Here is a 21,323-nt window from a genome sequence, read left to right on the forward strand (position 1 = left end):
ACATAAACAAACTCTCAACTTGGCCCCTGAGTCTACTAGAGTCTAAGTTCAAAAGCAAAACCCGGCTGGGCGCGGTGGCTCAAGCCTGTAATCCCAGCACTTTGGAAGGCTGAGACAGGCAGATCACAAGGTCAGGAGATCAAGACCATCCTGGCTAACCCGGTGAAACCCCGTCTCTACTAAAAAATACAAAAAAAAAAAATAGCCAGGCGAGGTGGCGGGCGCCTGTAGTCCCAGCTACTTGGGAGACTGAGACAGGAAAATGGCGTGAACCCAAAAGGCAGAGCTCGCAGTGAGCTGAGATCCAGCCACTGCACTCCAGTTTGGGTGACAGAGTGAGACTCCGTCTCAAAAAAAAAATAAATAAATAAAAATAATAATACTAATAATAATAATAATAAAGCAAAACCCTTCATTAGTCTCACACAAATTCTTTCTTCTTTTTATTAGAAGCATAGTATAATAGTTAATTTAATTATAAGTCCTTGCATAAAACCAAGCATAGGCTTTGATTCTGTGAGCCCAAATACACATACTGAAGAGAACAAAAGAAACTTGTGATCCATGTACATGGACAAAAACTAAAGGCTCAGGGTTAATCTCATTGTAGTGTTAAAATTTCTACAGCCTACACAGCTCAGTAATCACAGATCTTTTAGGTCCTTTTGGATGTCCCACAGGGTATCTGCACTTTTCTTGAGATGAGCAAACTCATCATCTTTTAGCTTCTGATTGATAATGCTGGTTAATTCCCGAGTATTGAGGATACATGGAAGGCTCTGGAATACTTCATTCTCAATGCCCTTCATCCCCTTCATCTCCTTCATCATTGTTCATTCTGGATGAATCCTGGATAATTTTTCAACGTGTATTCAACAAGATCAGCTACATTTAATCTAGTAGCCCAGTTGGTATATCCTGTTGGTTTGTTGACCTCATAGGCACTTTCAACCACCGTCTTATGCAACTTCCTTCCAAGTTTCATGATCATTGTTGGTCCCCTTTTCTGGATTCAATTTCTGGAGAGAAACACCTGCCATGTTCACACCACTTTGAACAACAATGCTTGAATTACTATGTTCTCCCAAAATCCATCCATAACAGCTGCTGAGATGAATGCCAAGCTTTTTAGCTACAAGGTAGCAAAATCTAGCAGAATCCAAATTATACCCACTTCCAATCACAAGGTGCTTGGGTAATCCACTTAATTTCCAGGTAACAGACGTAAGAATGACCACTGGGTTAGAAACCACAATTATGATGCAATTAGAACTGTACTTGATGATCTGAGAAACAACAGATTTGAAGGCATTAACATTTCTCTGCACCAGATTGAGACGACTCTCCCCACCTTGCTGATGAACTCCTGCAGTTACTGCTAAAATCTTATAATTGGCAGTCATAGAATAATCTTTATCTGCCATAATTTTAGGTGTCTGAGGAAATATGCTCCCATCTGCAGATCGATCCATCATGTCTCCTTTCAGTTTATATTCCAAAAAATCCACAAGAGCAAGTTCACCAACCAAAGACTTTCCCAGATGCTGATAGCACACACCACACCCATTTGTCCAACACTTACCACAGCAGCCTTATTGTCTGGGATAGTTGCCTCTTTCACAACTGGTGCAATGAGTTTTTCCTTAAGAGTGGCCATTGTGCACAGGAGATGGCTCTGAAGACTGTTGTAATAGTTATGTGGAGACGACAATGTCTGCTGCATCAAAATCTTGCTAATCTCATCTCTAGCTGGCATGGCAGCCTGTGGATGAAGCCATGAACAGAGGCCATGTCTGCATTAACAAAAACAAAACCCATGCTAGTATCTAGGACTAAATGCTCACTAAGCTTGAAACTTAGGGTGTTGCCACAACTGGAGATTTTATGATCTGTGTTGATGTTTATACAAAGAAAAAAGGCAGATACTCCAGGAGAAGCCAAGGATGGTACAAAGGATCAGGAGCCCTGTGAGTACCACCATGCACGGCTCTCCAAGATGCATCTGTGAAAAGGACAAGGTTCAGAACTGCACATTTAGGATAGCGGCATTAATGCTGGGAAAATAATTCTCACCCACAAGCCACATGGTTCTGTACGGTTGTCTAAGTCCAAAGAGATAAATAGAAATAAATTTGGAGAAGGAAGCTGATACATACAATATAGTGGTTGCCACTGGAGAGGAGAATATGGTTTTGGGAATGAGAAAAGGGGAATGGGGAAATTGAACACTGAACACCACCAAATAAAATGCATTAGTTGGCCGGGCATAGTGTCTCATGTCTATAATCCCAACACTTTGGGAGGCCAAGGTGGGCAGATCACGTGAGGTCGGGAGTTGGAGACCAGCCTGGTCAACATGGCAAAAATCTGTCTCTATAAAAATAAAATAAAATAAAATAAAATAAAATAAAATAAAATAAAATAAGCCAGGCATGGTGCCATACACCTACAATCCCAGCTATTCAGGAGATTGAGGCAGGAGAGTCACTTGAACCCAGGAGGCGGAGCTTGCAGTGAGCCGAGATCATGCCACTGCACTCCAGCCTGGGCAACAGAGTGAGACTCCGTCTCAAAAATAAATAAATAAATAAATAAAATGCATTTGTGTTGCATTGATATAATTAAGAAAAGGCAGGGTTCTGACATCTTCCTGAATTGCACATCATTCTCAACAAATTCACAACAGAACATGAGGGTCTTTAGTGTGTGTATGTAAAAATGAATAAGTCCATTTTACTTACACAAAAGTTATTTTCTAAAACTAAGAAGGCATCTCAGGTGAAATCAAGGCCACGACCTTTGGTTCCATCAAAGTCAGGGCTTGCGTAACAGACAACAGCACAGCAGGCGACCTCTGCAGGGGTCGAGCAATGTCCAGGGAGACAAGCAGGACGGGTGAGCATTGGCCCATCTCAGCATTGCTCTGAGACGTCAGACTCCTCATGGGATTCACTTCTATCTAGAGTTCGTTCATCATGAAGAGTTTTGCATCTTTAAATTGCTGAAATGCTGAGACATCTGCAGAGGCCTCCCTCATCTAGCTGAGGGATTGACAGTAATTCTCAAAAGGAGGTGGGCTTGCATGCCTGGACAGAGGTCCTCACTGTCAGCTGTTACACACGGACCAGGTGAATGTTTCTGGTCACCAAGGGCAGCTGTGTCACCTGGACGTGAGGGCAGACCTCAGGTGAGAGCATCAGCAGAACAATGCTGTCTTATTTCCTGTGGTTCTCTGTTGCAGCCACAGGAATTGGTGTGGATGCTTCTGGCTTCAATGCTTGTGTTTCTTTCTCATTGACTGAGCTGGTCTGTGATAACAAGGAAAGATATAGTGGGAAGAAGACATATTCCACAGGATTCAGACTCTCCTTACAAGTTCTTTACTCAAAAAGTGCACTCTGCCTGGCCTGAGGTTCCCATGATTCTTACTCCTGGATCCTATCACCCCTCGTGTCTCTACACAGACCCCCACTCCATTCCCAGCTGGCCTCTGGCCAGAGCACCACTGCCCTTGGCATACAAGTCTGGAGTGGGGACCGCATGGAGAGGTGGAGTCCGACAAGTCGCAGTGATCGCCAATGGAAAGAGATCACCTGGCCTCACCTGCAATGCACAGCCCTGACCACACACTCTCTGGCATGTGAGTTTATCCACAACGGAACAAAGCTGAGATGAGACAATTTCACCCCACAGCTTCCTCATGTGGCATCCTGCAGTATGCTAGTATTATTAACCCTGGAAATTCTTTTGCAGATTTTGAGTTTTGTCATGAATTGTTTCCAAACTAGTTTAGAACATGTTTCTAAACATGAACTTAGGTTCATGATATAGATTTTTTAATTGTATCTAATTTAAGTCACATTTCAATTCAAATCTAAATCTAAAACTGATAGACCTTGGCTGGGCATGATAGCTGATGCCTGTAATCCCAGCATTTTGGGAGGCTGAGGTGGTGGATGACTTGAGGTCAGGAGTTCGATACTAGCTTGGCCAACATGGCAAAACCTCATCTCCACCAAAAATACAAAAATTAGCCTGGCATAGTGGCGCATGCCTGTAATCCCAGCTACTTGGGTAGCTGAGGCATAAGAATCTCTGTGAACCCAGTAGGCAGAGGTTGCAGTGAGCTGAGATCCCACCACTGCACTACAGCCTGGGTGACAGAGTATGACTCAGCCTCAAAAAAATAAGGGCTGGACACGGTGGCTCACGCCTGTAATCCCAGCACTTTGGGCGGCCAAGGTGGGTGGATCACCTGATGTCAGGAGTTCAAGACCAAGCTGGCCAACATGGTAAAACCCCATCTCTGCTAAAAATGCAAAAATTAGCCAGGAGTGGTGGCAGGTGCCTATAATCCCAGCTACTCAGGAGGCTGAGCCAGGAGAATCGCTTGAACCCAGGAGGCAGAGGTTGCAGTGAGCCGAGATCACGCCACTGTACTCCAGCCAGGGCAACAAGAGTGAAACTCCATCTCAAATAATAATAATAATAATAAAATAAAACTAATAAACCTGGTAATTTCAGGTAAGTAGTACCTTTATTTGTTTTTGTTTTTGTTTTTTTGAGACAGAGTCTTACTCTATCACCCAGGCTAGAGGGCAGTAGTGTGATCTCAGCTCACTGCAAACTGCACCTCCCAGGTTCAAGGGATTCTCATGCCTCAGCCTCTCAAGTAGCTGGGATTACAGGTGCCTGCCACCACACCCGGCTAATGTTTTGTATTTTTAGTAGAGACGGGGTTTCTCCATGTTGGCCAGGCTGGGCTCAAACTCCTGACCTCAGGTCATCTATCTGCCTTGGCTTCCCAAAGTGCTGAGATTACAGGCATGAGCCACCATGCCTGGCCCTGTATTTTAATTTTGAAATGAAGTAACATATTTGATCTAAAAAGATCTTAAAACATAGGGTTGTTTTCCTTGTGTGTTTGTTTTGTTTTGCTTTTGTTTTTGTTTTTGTTTTGAGACAGAGTTTTGCTCTTGTCACCCAGGCTGGAGTGCAGTGGCACGATCTCAGCTCACTGCAACCTCTGCCTCCCAGGTTCAGGCGCTTCTCATGCCTCAATCTCCTGAGTAGCTGGGATTACAGGCATGAGCCACCACACCCGGCTATTAAATAGGGTGTTTTCATTCAGTTAAAAGATGCTGTTTACCACGGGCATGGTGGCTCATGCCTGTAATCCCAGCACTTCGGGTGGCTGAGGCTGGTGGATCACCTGAGGTCAGGATTTTGAGACCAGCCTGGCCAACATGGCGAAACCCCATCTCTACTAAATATATCAAAATTAGCTGGGCATGGGGGCAGGTGCCTATAATCCCAGGTACTCAGGAGGCTGAGTCAGGAGAATCACTTGAACCTGGGAGGCTGAGGTTACCACGAGCCAAGATCGTGCCACTACACTCCAGCCTGGGAGACAGAGTGAGACTTTGTCTCAAAAAAGAATTAAAATACAGTCATGCATCATGTAATAATCAGAATACGCTCTGAAAAATATGTCCTTGTGCTAGCACCCTCGAGTATACTTACACAAGCCTGGACAGCAGAGCCTGCTGCAAACCTGGGCTATGAGGTACAGTCTATTTCTTTAGGGCTACAAGCTTGTGCAACATGGTATTGTGCTGAATACCACAGGAAGCTGTAACACAGTGGTGAGAACTTTGGGGTCTAAACATAGAAAAGGTACAGCAATAATACTGTATCGGCTGGGCGTGGTGGCTCACATCTGTAATCCTAGCACTTTGGGAGACCAAGGCGGGCATATCACGAGGTCAGAAGATCAAGACCATTCTGGTTAATATGGTGAAACCCCAACTCTACTAAAAAAAAACAAAAAACTAGCCAGGTGTATTGGCACATACCCGTAATCCCAGCTATTCAGGAGGCTGAGGCAGAATTGCTTGAACCCGGGAGGTGGAGGTTACAGTGAGCCAAGATCATGCTGTTGCATGCCAGCCTGGGCAACAGAGCAAGACTCCATCTCAATAAATGAATAAATAGATAAATAAATAAACAAACTGTATTATAATTGTGTGGGACCCCTGCTGTATATGCAGTCTGTCCTTGACTGAAACATCCTTATGCAGTACATGACTGAATTTCAAAAAGAAACTAAACTTCCAAGACTCAAGAATGAAAAAATTGCCCAGGTGTGGTGGTTCATGCCTGTAATTCCAGCACTTTGGGAGGCCAAGGCAGGCGGATCATGAGGTCAGGAGATCAAGACCATCCTGACTAACATGGTGAAACCCTGACTGTATTAAAAATACAAAAAATTAGCTAGGAAATTATAAATAAAAGATTTTTTTTTTAAATAGAGTTTTGCTTTTTTCACCCAGGTTGGAGTGTAGTGGTGTGATCTTGGCTTACTGCAACCTCCGCCTCCCGGGTTCAAGCGATTCTCCTGCCGCAGCCTCCCGAGTAGCTGGGATTACAGGCACCCGCCACCACACCTGACTAAGTTTTGTATTTTTGGTAGATATGGGGTTTCACCACGTTGGCCAGGCTGGGCTTGAACTCCTGACCTGAGGTGATCTGCCCACCTCAGCCTCCCAAAGTGCTGGGATTACAGGCTGCGCCCAGCAAGATATTTTTAATTACTTTTTTTTTTTTTTTTTTTTTTTTTGAGTCTCTGGAGTGCAGTGGCGCCATCTCGGCTCACTGCAACCTCTGCCTCCTGTGTTCAAGCAATTCTCCTGCCTTAGTCTCCTGAGTAGCTGGGATTATAGGCGTGTGCCACCACACCCAGCTAATTTTTTTGTAGAGACAGTTTTTCCATATTGGTCAAGCTGGTCTCAAATTCCTGACCTCAAGTGATCCACCCTCCTTAGCCTCCCAAAGTGCTGGGATTACAGGCATGAGCCACCGTGCCTGGCCTTAATTACTTTTTCATTCATCAGTTTCTTGTTTTCCAACAGCTCTGCTCTTTCTTGTGCATATTTATCTTTTCTTGAATCTACTGCCTCCTCCATCTTACTATGCCTGTGAAGGTAAATGAGATAAACAGTTTTAGGGGCGCATAACTTCACTAATATTCATATCTATAGCGTGGGCATAAGCTTTTATTTTCTGCACTGAGGAGCACATGAAAACCTACTGCTCTCATTTTGACATTTCTAATTTATCTTTTAACATCAAGATTTCTCTCTTCACGACCAACTGCTGGCTTTCTGAATCATGCACCTCCTTCAGGTTTTTCACTGCTAGCACATGGGAGGCCTCATGTCTGACCAATTCCTCTTCACAAAATAAGATGTTCATCTCAAGCTTGCATTTTATTTTGGAAATCTCTTGTGGATGCTCTAAAGGGGCACCTGGTCCCTGGCCTCCTTGCTTCACCTGCAGAGGAAGTTTCACATAAAGTGATGAATCTGTGTGTCTTCGAGGGCCACACTGTCCTTTCATCCCGGCAAGCGCTGACACCTTCCCAAGGACCATTTGCATGCCAGACTACCCTGAATGATGTTGCTGACCTGCAAAATGTGATCCAAACTCTAGGGGCTGCCCTACAGGGAGATGTGTCCAGATCTTCCTGGGACCCCAGAAGCTTTGCCCTGCCCTCTGTTCATTCATCCATGCAACATTCTTTTGAGGGCTGACTCTGTGCCCAGCCTTCTTCTGGTGACTGAGGTGACATTGGGGTGTCTGCTCTCGTGGGTAAGGGTACTGACAGCCAACCAGTAAAGGACCAGATGAGACACAAGCACAGGCTGAGTGGTAAGAAATGGAGAGCATGCCTGATGGTTATGGACAGCATCTATGAGGTGGTGACCTATTAAGTGAGTATCAGGCCAGGGCAAAGAACAAGGCCTGGGTGAGCGGGTGAGGTGGGAATGTACTGCAGGTGCTCATGGCACAGAGAGAGGCCAGTGTGTCCGGGGTGGTGGTGGGGAAGGTGCGGGAGAGGTGCTTCCAGGCTGCTGGAGAGCTGTGGAGAGACGGGGGCCCTGGCTGTGAAAGTGATGTGTTCTGACTTCAGACTGCCAAGCTCACCCTGGTTGCCATGTGGAGAGGAGATTCAACGGCCAAGAAAGTGGCAGGGAGGCGCAGGCACCAGCATGCTGAGGTCCAGCCAAGCTGAGCTGCTAGTGGTTGGATCAGGCAGCAGCAAAGACGATGGAGAGGAACAGATATCTCAGGTACATATGCTAGAGGAAGAGTTGACAGATTACTGAGGCAGGAGGGAGAGGGGAGACCCATCACACCCGCCTCACACAGGAGGAGACCCAGGCTGCACTACACTGCCAGGAGACCGGTCCACTGACCTAGGCCACGCTAAGCTGCCAGGAGACCCATCCACTGACCCAGGCTGCACTACACTGCCAGGAGACTGGTCCACCAACCTAGGCCACACTACACTGCCAGGAGACTGGCCCACTGACCCAGGCCACACTATACTGCCAGGAGACCCATCCACTGACCCATGCCGAGCTACGCTGCCAGGAGATCTGCCCACTGAAATTTTGCCCAGGCTCAGTCACTGTGGCCTTCCATGCTCAGTCCCTCCTTGGCCTCCATGGCACCCTCAGGTCCCACCAGCTGGCCCTAACTATGGGCAGCCTATCTTTTCTCTGGTCAGCAGCAGGTCATGGGTTTTAAGGAGCTTTTCTAAAACTGGACTGCACTGAATTTAGAAAACCAGGATATGAAGAAAGATATGAATTGATTGGACTGAACCAGGATAGGAGTTGATTAGATGTTAGTTTACTAGGACTTACTGTGAACTGCCTGAAATTTTTATGTAGAAAAAAAAAACTTGGTGATATAATTTCAAATCTCATGTGAAATTGTAATCCCCAATGTGGGAGGAGGGACCTCGTGGGAGATGACTGGATTATGGGAGATTTCCCCCTTTCTGTGTTTGTGATAGTGAGTGGGTTCTCATGAGATCTGGTTGTTTGAAGGTGTGTAGCATCTCCCTGCCCTCTCTCTTCTCCTGCTCTGGCCACCTAAGATATGCCTGTGTCCCCTTCCACCATGATTGTAAGTTTCCTAAGGCCTACCGAGAAGCAGAAGCCTGTATAGCCTGCGGAACTGTGAGCCAATTAAGCCTCTTTTCTTTATACATTACCCAGTCTCAGCTAATTCTTTTTTGTTTGTTTGTTTTTTGAGACAGAATCTCACCTTGTCACCCAGGCGACAGTGCAATGGCGGGATCTCGGCTTACTGCAACCTCTGCCTTCCAGGTTCAAGTGATTTTCCTGCCTCAGCCTCCCGAGTAGCTGAGATTACAGGTGCCTGCCACCACGCCCAGCTAATTTTTGATACTTTTAGTAGAGATGGAGTTTCACCATGTTGGTCAGGCTGGTCTTGACCTCCTGACCTTAGGTGATCCACTTGCCTCAGCCTCCCAAAGTGCTGGGATTACAGCCATGAGCCACCATGCCTGTATTAGGTAATTCCTTTTTTTTTTTTTTTTTTTTTTTTTTTGAGATGGAGTCTCACTCTGTCACCCAGGCTGGAGTGCAGTGTTGCGACTTTGGCTCACTGAAACCTCCACCTCCTGGGTTGTAGCAATTCTCCTGCCTCAGCCTCCTGAGTAGCTGAGATTACAGGTGTGTGCCATCATGCCTGGCTAAGGTAAATCTTCATAGCTGGGGGAGAATGGATTAATCCCCTTGGCTTTCAAACATGAAAGCAATCAAGAAGGCAGGGGCCTGCCCCACCTCTCCATGTCCCTGTCTTATCTGGAACTGCCTTGGATAATGCCCCGCTGGGACCAGCATATTACACAAGGTGATGCCCATGTGATGGCATCAGCAAAGATGAGCTTTCTGTCTCAGTCAAGAGTAAAGACCCTGGCCGGGCGTGGAGGCTCATGCCTATAATCCCAGCACTTTGGGAGGCCAAGGTGGGAGGATCATAAAGTCAGGAGATCGAGACCATCCTGGCTAACATGGTGAAACACTGTCTCTACTAAAAATACAAAAAAATTAGCTGGGCGTGGTGGTGGGTGTGGTGGGCGCCTATATTCTTAGCTACTTGGGAGGCTGAGGCAGGAGAATGACGTGAACACAGGAGGTGGAGCTTGCAGTGAGTCGAGATTGCACCACTGCACTCCAGCCTGGGTGACAGAGTGAGACTCCATCTCAAAAAAAAAAAAAAAAAGGTGGAGTAAAGACCCTAACCCAGAACCAACTCGAGGGCCTCACTTCCTTCTTGCTTAGTCTGCACTGTGCTCATGAACTTTGCATTGTTTGAGGCCTCAGTAACAGGGTCCTTGAGCTGAGTTTCCAGCTACAAAAGGAAGATGCACTTTTCATTAAAACAAAGGAAGCACAGCCTCACAAATTAGATCTTCACCCAAAGGAACTCTAAGAAAACAAGACCTTGAAAGACCTTTGTATTTTTTCATCCTTCATCAAATCTTATCACAAATTAAAGTTTCAGAAATACGCTTCAGGGCTCAACTGAAATGGTCAGTTAGTAATAAAGCAAGTTCAAATTTTAATTTAATTTGATACTGGAGATTAGATTTCAAGAAAGGAGACTGATTTGTGAAAACAAGTACTTCTGATATCTGCAAAACACTGATTCATTTTTTAAATGCACGATTTCAAATGCACACAGAAGAAAGAGTAATGAACCCCGTGTGCCTGGCACCCAGCTTTGACAGTGTGCAACTCAGCTGAGCCTGCTTCATCTCTGCCTACACCCAAACTGTTAGAGAGCAAATCCCAGGCAATGTATCATTGCATCCATATGTGGAATGGTAATCCTTAGTTAAGGGTTTCATTAACTCAAGTTGCAACTGGCTACAACAATAAATATGTTTGGGTTCCAAAATAAACCATCTAAGAAAACAAATAGGTATTCTGTGGCTAAAGGACAAAAAGCCCTGGACCTGAAAGGAACATGAGCATATGCTTCCAGGCCTTCTCATTCGTGGAGTTCATTAAGTAAATTTTAATATAATTGTTTTGAGACAGAGTCTACCTCTGTTGCCCAGGCTGGAGTACAGTGGTGTGATCTCAGCTCACTGCGACCTCCACCTCCCAGGCTTAAGTGATCCTCCCACCTCAGACTCCTGAGTGTCTTTCTTTCTTTCTTTTTTTTTTTTTTTTTTTTTGAGACAGAGTCTTGCTCTGTCGCCCAGGCTGGAGTGCAGTGGCATGATCTCGGCTCACTGCAAGCTCCAACTCCCGGGTTCCTGCCATTCTCCTGCCTCAGCAGCCTCCTGAGTAGCTGGGACTACAGGCGCCCGCCACCATGCCCAGCTATTTTTTTTTTTTTTTTTTTTTTTGTATTTTTAGTAGAGACGGGGTTTCACCCTGTTAGCCAGGAAGGTCTCAAAATCCTGACCTTGTGATCCACCTGCCTCAGCCTCCCAAAGTGCTGGGATTACAGGCCTGAGCCACTGTGTCTGGCCAACCCCTGAGTATCTTGTACCACAGGTGCATGCCACAACCCCAGTTACTTCTTTTTTTCTTCTTCTTCTTTTTTTTTTTTTTTTTTTTTTTTTTTTTTTGAGATAGGGTTTCCTTCTGTGGCCCAGGCTAGAGTTCTGTCGCGTAATTTCGGCTCACTGCAACCTCTGCCTCTTGAGTTCAGGAGATTCTCTTGCTTCAGTTTCCTGAGTAGCTGGGACTACAGGCATATGCCAACACAGGCTGGCTAATTTTTGTTTTTAGTATAGACAGGGTTTCACCATATTAGGCTGGTCTCGAACTCCCGACCTCAGGTGATCTGCCCACCTCAGCCTCCCAAAGTGCTGGGATTACAAGTGTGAGCCCTAGCGCCTGGCCACAGCCAGTTTTTTGTACTTTTGGTAGAGATGGGGTTTCATTATGTTGCCCAGGCTGGTCTCAAACTCCTGATCTCAAGCCACCTGCCTACCTTGGCCTCCCAAAGTGCTGGGATTAGAGGTGTGAGCCACTGCCCCTGGCCTTTAATCCAATTTTAAACTAAGCATTGCTTAAAGCATATCACTTATCAACAGCAGAACATTCAGAATACCCAGGGCAGCAGTTCCCAAAGTGGAGGCTGAGAACACTGGAATCCTGAGATGTTGTTAGAGCATAAATACCCTCTACTTACTTCAAAGTGAGTTTTAAAAACTTAGTACCACAGGAACCTCTTTGAATAATTAGCTTCTGTAGAAGCCAGGAGTTGTTTACATACTTCATCCAGAACAGTGTATCAAAACAGATTAAGTGCAGAAGCAGACATGAGGATCCAAGTGTTTTCTGTAAAGCCAGATATTAAAGAAACATTAAAAATATGGCCAGATGTGGTGGCTCATGCCTGTAATCCCAGCACTCTGGGAGGCCAAGGCGGACAGATCACGAGGTCAAGAGATTGAGACCATCCTGGCCAACATGGTGAAACCCCATCTCTACTAAAAATACAAAAATTAGCTGGGTGTGGTGGTGCATGCCTGTAGCCCCAGCTACTTGGGAAGCTGAGGCAGGAGAATTGCTTGAACTAGGGAGGTGGAGGTTGCAGTGAGCCAAGATCACGCTGCTGCACTCCAGCCTGGTAACAGAGTAAGTCTCTATCTCCAAAAAAAAAAAAGAAAAAGAAAAAGAAAAAGAAACATTAAAAACATTAAAATGCCATTCTTACTAAATTTTTAAAGAAATAGTTACTTTTCAGTACAAATGTTATGTTAATACATAATGGGTTTTTATATTGAAAGAATTCTCAGCTTTGATTTCTGTTATGGTGCATATTGAGGTCTGTAATCTATGTAAGTAGAAGCTCTTTGGGGTCCTTTATAATTCATAAGAGTGTAAAGGAGTGCTGAGGCCAAGACATGTCAGAAGCACTGGTTTAAAGCAAGTGGCCTGAAGAGTCGTAGGCTGTGATTTGCCTTTCTGCTGCCACTGGCCTTGTATGGACTGCAGATGCTGTTACTCACTTAAGCCAGGCCACAGCACAGCACAGCATAAATTCCCTCTACTTACTTAAAAGAGAATTTTTAAAACTTAGTACCACAGGAGCCTCTTTTAATAATTTTACAGATAGATATTGAGGGATGAGAACAAAATATATGGTTGGCAGATCAACTTACTTGGTTTCCCAAAAACTTAAGATCCATTTTAAAGTAATTTACATAATGCAGTTCAAGTTTTCAAAGATGTTTTATTAAGGTCATACAATGTACCCCAGAGCTTAAAGTATAACAATAAAAAAGTGAAAAAGAGCTCAGTCAATACCATCGTTGAAACATCTAAACAGCTTCTTCTTTCTGAGCTTCATGGATCTTCAGATCTCCTGCCACATCGTGTTGACTTTCTGCATGACCTCCATCTCCTCCTCCTTGTCCCACATCTTCTGCTTCTGGGAGCAGAGCTCTGCCACCAGCTCACTGAGCTCCAACAAGTCCTGCAGGGCCAGCTTTTGCTGCTGATGGGCATCTTTGAGTTCTTTGGCCTGGGATTTCAATAACTCAGAGGCTTCAAGCAATTGCTGAAAAAAAAATCATTATTATAGATGTTTTATGTTTGCTTAACAAAGGTCTGGAAGGTTTAGTCTTACACTATATTAAAGAGTTACAAGTGATAGCCAATGCTGGTTAAAAGCCCTGTGCTCACCTCACCCTAGCCAGACATGCAATGGGAAGACCACCTGGGCTCAGGTACTGAGCACCAACCCCACACCAAGCAAGACCCTGCAACTGCATGGAGTAGCTTCCAACAGGACAGCTGGCTCTGGAATGCCAACCTCTGCCTGATGTCATATATACAACTGCAAAGGTGAATAAAGCATTTGGGCACTCAATCTAGTTACTTAAACATAAGCAGAAATAGAAATACACACACACACACACACACACACACACACACACACACACAAAGTACTTAAGATTTAAATCAGGCCAGGCACGGTGGGTCATGCTTGTAATCCCAGCACTTTGGGAGGCTTAGGAGAGAGGCTCACTTGCGCCCAAGAGTTCCAGACCAGTGCCTGGGCAAAATGGTGAGACCTCATCTCTTAAAAAAAAAATAAAAAAGAAAGAAAGAAAAGAAAATTAAGAAGAAAAAGATTTAAATCCAAGTCTCCCTGGGTGGAGAGCCACAGCTGGACTTGTCAGTGCAGTGAGATCAGCTGCACTGACAGCCCAACCTTACCATTTGCTGCCCTGATGACCCTGACCTCCCTGCAGCCAATCCACTCAACAATCTGGCTGTTTAGTCACGGTCACACTTGCTGGACTAAGACTGGCAGTGAGGAGACGTGGAACAAGCTGGCAGGGCAGCTCCCCCACGGGGAGGAAAGGCCTCCCCAGGCCTCTCTGCCCGGCTCAGAGTTACTGTGACTACGTTAAGCAATGAGACACCACACAGCCCACGCTGCAGTCCCAGACAAGTCCTGCAAGGGGAGTGACACGACAGATGATCTTAAGAAACAATTTGGGATAAGCCAGGGGGCGGAGCAAGATGGCCGAATAGGAACAGCTCCAGTCTCCAACTCCCAGCACGAGCGACACAGAAGACCGGTGATTTCTGCATTTTCAACTGAGGTACTGGGGTCATCTCACGAGGGAGTGCCAGACAATCGGTGCTGGTCAGCTGCTGCAGCCTGACCAGCGAGAGCTGAAGCAGGGCGAGGCATCGCCTCACCTGAAAGCGCAAGGGGAAAGGGAATCCGTTTTCCTAGCCAGGGGAACTGAGACACACAACACCTGGAAAATCGGGTAACTCCCACCCCAATACTGCGCTTTAAGCAAACAGGCACACCAGGAGAATATATCCCACACCTGGCCGGGAGAGTCCCACGCCCACGGAGCCTCCCTCACTGCTAACACAGCAGTCTGCGGGGATCTATCCGCAAGGCAGCAGCGAGGTTTGGGGAGGGGCGCCCGCCATTGCTGAGGCTTAAGTAGGTAGCCAAAGCCGCTGGGAAGCTCGAACTGGGTGGAGCTCACAGCAGCTCAAGGAAGCCTGCCTGTCTCTGTAGTCTCCACCTCTGGGGACAGCGCACAGCTGAAGACCAACAGGGGAAGCAGCGGGGGCCGGTGCAGACGCGAACGACTCTGTCTGACAGCTTTGGGGAGAGCCGTGGTTCTCCCAATGCGGAGGTTGAGATCTGAAAACAGACAGACTGCCTGCTCAGGTGGGTCCCGACCCCTGAGTAGCCTAGCTGGGAGACATCCCCCACTAGGAGCAGTCTCACACCCCACACCTCACAGGGTGGAGTACACCCCTGAGAGGAAACTTCCAAAGTAAGAATCAGACAGATACACTCGCTGTTCAGCAATATTCTATCTTCGGCAACCTCTGCTGCTGATACCCAGGCAAACAGAGTCTGGAGTGGACCTCAAGCAATCTCCAACAGACCAACAGACAGTCCTTCTGACTGTCAGAAGGAAAACTATCAAACAGGAAGGACACCTGTACCAAAACCCCATCAGTACGTCACCATCATCAAAGACCAGAGACAGATAAAACCACAAAGATGGGGAAGAAGCAGGGCAGAAAAGCTGTAAATTCAAAAAATAAGAGCACATCTTCCCCTGCAAAGGAGCGCAGCCCATCGCCAGCAATGGATCAAAGCTGGTCAGGGAATGACTTTGACAAGATGAGAGAAGAAGTCTTCAGTCCAACAAACTTCTCAGAGCTAAAGGAGGAACTATGTACCCAGCGCAAAGAAACTAAAAATCTTGAAAAAAGAGTGGAAGAATTGACAGCTAGACTAATTAATGCAGAGAAGATCATAAACGAAATGACAGAGATGAAAACCATGACACGAGAAATACGTGACAAATGCACAAGCTTCAGTAACCGACTCGATCAACTGGAAGAAAGAGTATCAGCGATTGAGGATCAAATGAATGAAATGAAGCGAGAAGAGAAACCAAAAGAAAAAAAAAGAAAAAGAAATGAACAAAGCCTGCAAGAAGTATGGGATTATGTAAAAAGACCAAATCTACGTCTGATTGGGGTGCCTGAAAGTGAGGGGGAAAATGGAACCAAGTTGGAAAACAGTCTTCAGGATATCATCCAGGAGAACTTCCCCAACCTAGTAGGGCAGGCCAATATACAAATTCAGGAAATACAGAGAACGCCACAAACATACTCCTCGAGAAGAGCAACTCCAAGACACATAATTGCCAGATTCACAAAAGTTGAAATGAAGGAAAACATCTTAAGGGCAGCCAGAGAGAAAGGTCGGGTTACCCACAAAGGGAAGCCCATCAGACTAACAGCAGATCTCTCGGCAGAAACTCTACAAGCCAGAAGAGAGTGGGGGCCAATATTCAATGTTCTTAAAGAAAAGAATTTTAAACCCAGAATTTCATATCCAGCCAAACTAAGTTTCATCAGTGAAGGAGAAATAAAATCCTTTACAGATAAGCAAATGCTTAGAGATTTTGTCACCACCAGGCCTGCCTTACAAGAGACCCTGAAGGAAGCCCTAAACATGGAAAGGAACAACCGGTACCAGCCATTGCAAAAACATGCCAAAATGTAAAGACCATCAAGGCTAGGAAGAAACTGCATCAACTAACGAGCAAAATAACCAGTTAATATCATAATGACAGGATCAAGTTCACAAATAACAATATTAACCTTAAATGTTAATGGACTAAATGCTCCAATTAAAAGACACAGCCTGGCAAACTGGATAAAGAGTCAAGACCCATTAGTCTGCTGTATTCAGGAGATCCATCTCACATTCAGAGACATACATAGGCTCAAAATAAAGGGATGGAGGAAGATCTACCAAGCAAATGGAGAACAAAAAAAAGCAGGGGTTGCAATCCTAGTCTCTGATAAAACAGACTTTAAACCATCAAAGATCAAAAGAGACAAAGAAGGCCATTACATAATGGTAAAGGGATCAATTCAACAGGAAGAGCTAACTCTCCTAAATATATATGCACCCAATACAGGAGCACCCAGATTCATAAAGCAAGTCCTTAGAGACTTACAAAGAGACTTGGACTCCCATACAATAATAATGGGAGACTTCAACACTCCACTGTCAACATTAGACAGATCAATGAGACAGAAAGTTAACAAGGATATCCAGCGGACCTAATAGACATCTATAGAACTCTCCACCCCAAATCAACAGAGTATACATTCTTCTCAGCACCACATCGCACTTATTCCAAAATTGACCACATAATTGGAAGTAAAGCACTCCTCAGCAAATGTACAAGAACAGAAATTATAACAAACTGTCTCTCAGAACACAGTGCAATCAAACTAGAACTCAGGACTAAGAAACTCAATCAAAACCGCTCAACTACATGGAAACTGAACAACCTGCTCCTGAATGACTACTGGGTACATAATGAAATGAAGGCAGAAATAAAGATGTTCTTTGAAAGCAATGAGAACAAAGATACAACATACCAGAATCTCTGGGACACATTTAAAGCAGTGTGTAGAGGGAAATTTATAGCACTAAATCCCGACAAGAGAAAGCAGGAAAGATCTAAAATTGACACTCTAACATCACAATTAAAAGAACTAGAGAGGCAAGAGCAAACACATTCAAAAGCTAGCAGAAGGCAAGAAATAACTAAGATCAGAGCAGAACTGAAGGAGATAGAGACACAAAAACCCTCCAAAAAATCAATGAATCCAGGAGTTGGTTTTTCGGAAAGATCAACAAAATGGACAGACCACTAGCAAGACCAATAAAGAAGAAAAGAGAGAGGAATCAAATAGACGCAATAAAAAATGATAAAGGGGATATCACCACCGACCCCACAGAAATACAAACAACCATCAGAGAATACTATAAATGCCTCTACGCAAATCAACTAGAAAATCTAGAAGAAATGGATAATTTCCTGGACACTTACACTCTCCCAAGACTAAACCAGGAAGAAGTTGAATCCCTGAATAGACCAATAGCAGGCTCTGAAATTGAGGCAACAATTAATAGCCTACCCACCAAAAAAAGTCCAGGACCAGATGGATTCACAGCTGAATTCTACCAGAGGTACAAGGAGGAGCTGGTACCATTCCTTCTGAAACTATTCCAATCAATAGAAAAAGAAGGAATCCTCCCTAACTTATTTTATGAGGTCAACATCATCCTGATACCAAAGCCTGGCAGAGACACAACAAAAAAGAGAGAATTTTAGACCAATATCCCTGATGAACATCGATGCAAAAATTCTCAATAAAATACTGGCAAACCGGATTCAGCAGCACATCAAAAAGCTTATCCACCATGATCAAGTGGGCTTCATCCCTGGGATGCAAGGCTGGTTCAACATTTGCAAATCAATAAACGTAATCCAGCATATAAACAGAACCAAAGACAAGAACCACATGATTATCTCAATAGATGCAGATAAGGCTTTTGAAAAAATTCAACAGCCCTTCATGCTAAAAACGCTCAATAAATTCGGTATTGATGGAACATACCTCAAAATAATAAGAGCTATTTATGACAAACCCACAGCTAATATCATTCTGAATGGGCAAAAACTGGAAAAATTCCCTTTGAAAACTGGCACAAGACAGGGATGCCCTCTCTCACCACTCCTATTCAACATAGTGTTGGAAGTTCTGGCTAGGGCAATCAGGCAAGAGAAAGAAATCAAGGGTATTCAGTTAGGAAAAGAAGAAGTCAAATTGTCCCTGTTTGCAGATGACATGATTGTATATTTAGAAAACCCCATTGTCGCAGCCCAAAATCTCCTTAAGCTGATAAGCAACTTCAGCAAAGTCTCAGGATACAAAATCAATATGCAAAAATCACAAGCATTCTTATACACCAGTAACAGACAAACAGAGAGCCAAATCAGGAATGAACTTCCATTCACAATTGCTTCAAAGAGAATCAAAAACCTAGGAATCCAGCTTATAAGGGATGTAAAGGACCTCTTCAAGGAGAACTACAAACCACTGCTCATTGAAATCAAAGAGGACACAAACAAATGGAAGAACATACCATGCTCATGGATAGGAAGAATCAATATCGTGAAAATGGCCATACTGCCCAAGGTTATTTATAGATTCAATGCCATCCCCATCAAGCTACCAATGAGTTTCTTCACAGAATTGGAAAAAACTGCTTTAAAGTTCATATGGAACCAAAAAAGAGCCCGCATTGCCAAGACAATCCTAAGTCAAAAGAACAAAGCTGGAGGTGTCACGCTACCTGACTTCAAACTATACTACAAGGCTACAGTAACCAAAACAGCATGGTACTGGTACCAAAACAGAGCTATAGACCAATGGAACAGAACAGAGTCCTCAGAAATAATACCACACATCTACAGCCATCTGATCTTTGACAAACCTGAGAGAAACAAGAAATGGGGAAAGGATTCCCTATTTAATAAATGGTGCTGGGAAAATTGGCTAGCCATAAGTAGAAAGCTGAAACTGGATCCTTTCCTTACCCCTTATACGAAGATTAATTCAAGATGGATTAGAGACTTAAATGTTAGACCTAATACCATAAAAACCCTAGAAGAAAATCTAGGTAGTACCATTCAGGACATAGGCATGGGCAAGGACTTCATGTCTAAAACACCAAAAGCAACGGCAGCAAAAGCCAAAATTGACAAATGGGATCTCATTAAACTAAAGAGCTTTTGCACAGCAAAAGAAACTACCATCAGAGTGAACAGGCAACCTACAGAATGGGAGAAAATTTTTGCAACCTACTCATCTGACAAAGGGCTAATATCCAGAATCTACAAAGAACTCAAACAAATATACAAGAAAAAAACAAACAACCCCATCAAAAAGTGGGCAAAGGATATGAACAGACATTTCTCAAAAGAAGACATTCACAGCCAACAGACACATGAAAAAATGCTCATCATCACTCGCCATCAGAGAAATGCAAATCAAAACCACAATGAGATACCATCTCACACCGGTTAGAATGGCAATCATTAAGAAGTCAGGAAACAACAGGTGTTGGAGAGGATGTGGAGAAATAGGAACACTTTTACACTGTTGGTGGGATTGTAAACTAGTTCAACCATTATGGAAAACAGTATGGCAATTCCTCAAGGATCTAGAACTAGATGTACCATATGACCCAGCCATCCTACTACTGGGTATATACCCAAAGGATTATAAATTATTCTACTACAAAGACACATGCACACGTATGTTTATTGCGGCACTATTCACAATAGCAAAGACTTGAAATCAACCCAAATGTCCATCTGTGACAGACTGGATTAAGAAAATGTGGCACATATACACCATGGAATACTATGCAGCCATAAAAAAGGATGAGTTTGCGTCCTTTGTAGGGACATGGATGCAGCTGGAAACCATCATTCTTAGCAAACTATCACAAGAAGAGAAAACCAAACACCGCATGTTCTCACTCATAGGTGGGAACTGAACAATGAGATCACTTGGACTCGGGAAGGGGAACATCACACACTGGGGCCTATCATGGGGAGGGGGGAGGAGGGAGGGATTGCATTGGGGAGTTATACATGATATAAATGATGAATTGATGGGTGCTGACGAGTTGATGGGTGCAGCACACCAACATGGCATAAGTATACATATGTAACAAACCTGCACGTTATGCACATGTACTCTAGAACTTAAAGTATAATAATAATAAAAAAAAAAAGAAACAATTTGGGTTTAAAATCTGGCACGTTTTAGAGGACAGATCACAAACTATAGGTCCAAGGACTCAAGTGTATAAATGAATGTATTTTAGAAAACAGAACCTTATTGTGTTATTACTATACTGGCATTTGAACATAAAGTTTCACATATCTTACTAAAAACCAAATTTATGAAGGAGTTATGGGGGAATTACCCACATTTTAACAAATGGTCTCTTTTGCAGCTCCCTGTCATCACAAAGACACCCCTTCAAAGAGCAGGGGGGCACGGTGGAGAGAGAAGGGGGAGTCATTGGTGTCAGGCACAGCGTGTCACTGCAGATATCACAGACAGAGTTCCTCATCAAAATTGGCAGGGGTGGAGGAGTTGCTGCTTACTTTGTGGGGTTGAACTGGAGAAGACAGATGACTGTGAAGTGGGTGCCTGCCGCAGGCAGGACGCTAGTAGGCAGCCATGACTGGGAGCCAAACTCAGCCAGCTGACAAGAGCTATGCAGCAACCAGCTGGTCCCTAGAACCAGGCATGGCCCTGGTGTCCAGCATGCAGCAGGGACAGCCCATGAGCAGGAGTCCCAAAGAGGTCTTTAAACATCTGTATGAACTCAACCTCACAAAACTCTGCAAAGACTCGTAAGCCTTTCTCACCCAGAACCGAGTCACCTACCTTGCACAGGTCCTCATTCTCCTGCCGCACCAAGCTGCCTCTCTGGCCCCACCAGCTGCTGCATAAAATCTTACCAAAGTGTCCTTGTCCTCAAGTTGTCACTCAAGCCTGTTTGAATCTGAGCAAAAGAGGAAATCATTTGTG

At 44.5% G+C, this 21,323-nt stretch overlaps 1 pseudogene; it reads right to left on the reverse strand.

Moving 5' to 3' along the window:
- Positions 1-644: 644 nt before the first annotated feature.
- Positions 645-1,657, reverse strand: LOC104662330 (annotated as a pseudogene).
- Between the last annotated feature and the right edge of the window lie 19,666 nt (positions 1,658-21,323).

Source organism: Rhinopithecus roxellana, chromosome 13 (assembly GCF_007565055.1).
Source record: "Rhinopithecus roxellana isolate Shanxi Qingling chromosome 13, ASM756505v1, whole genome shotgun sequence".
NCBI lineage: Eukaryota > Metazoa > Chordata > Mammalia > Primates > Cercopithecidae > Rhinopithecus > Rhinopithecus roxellana.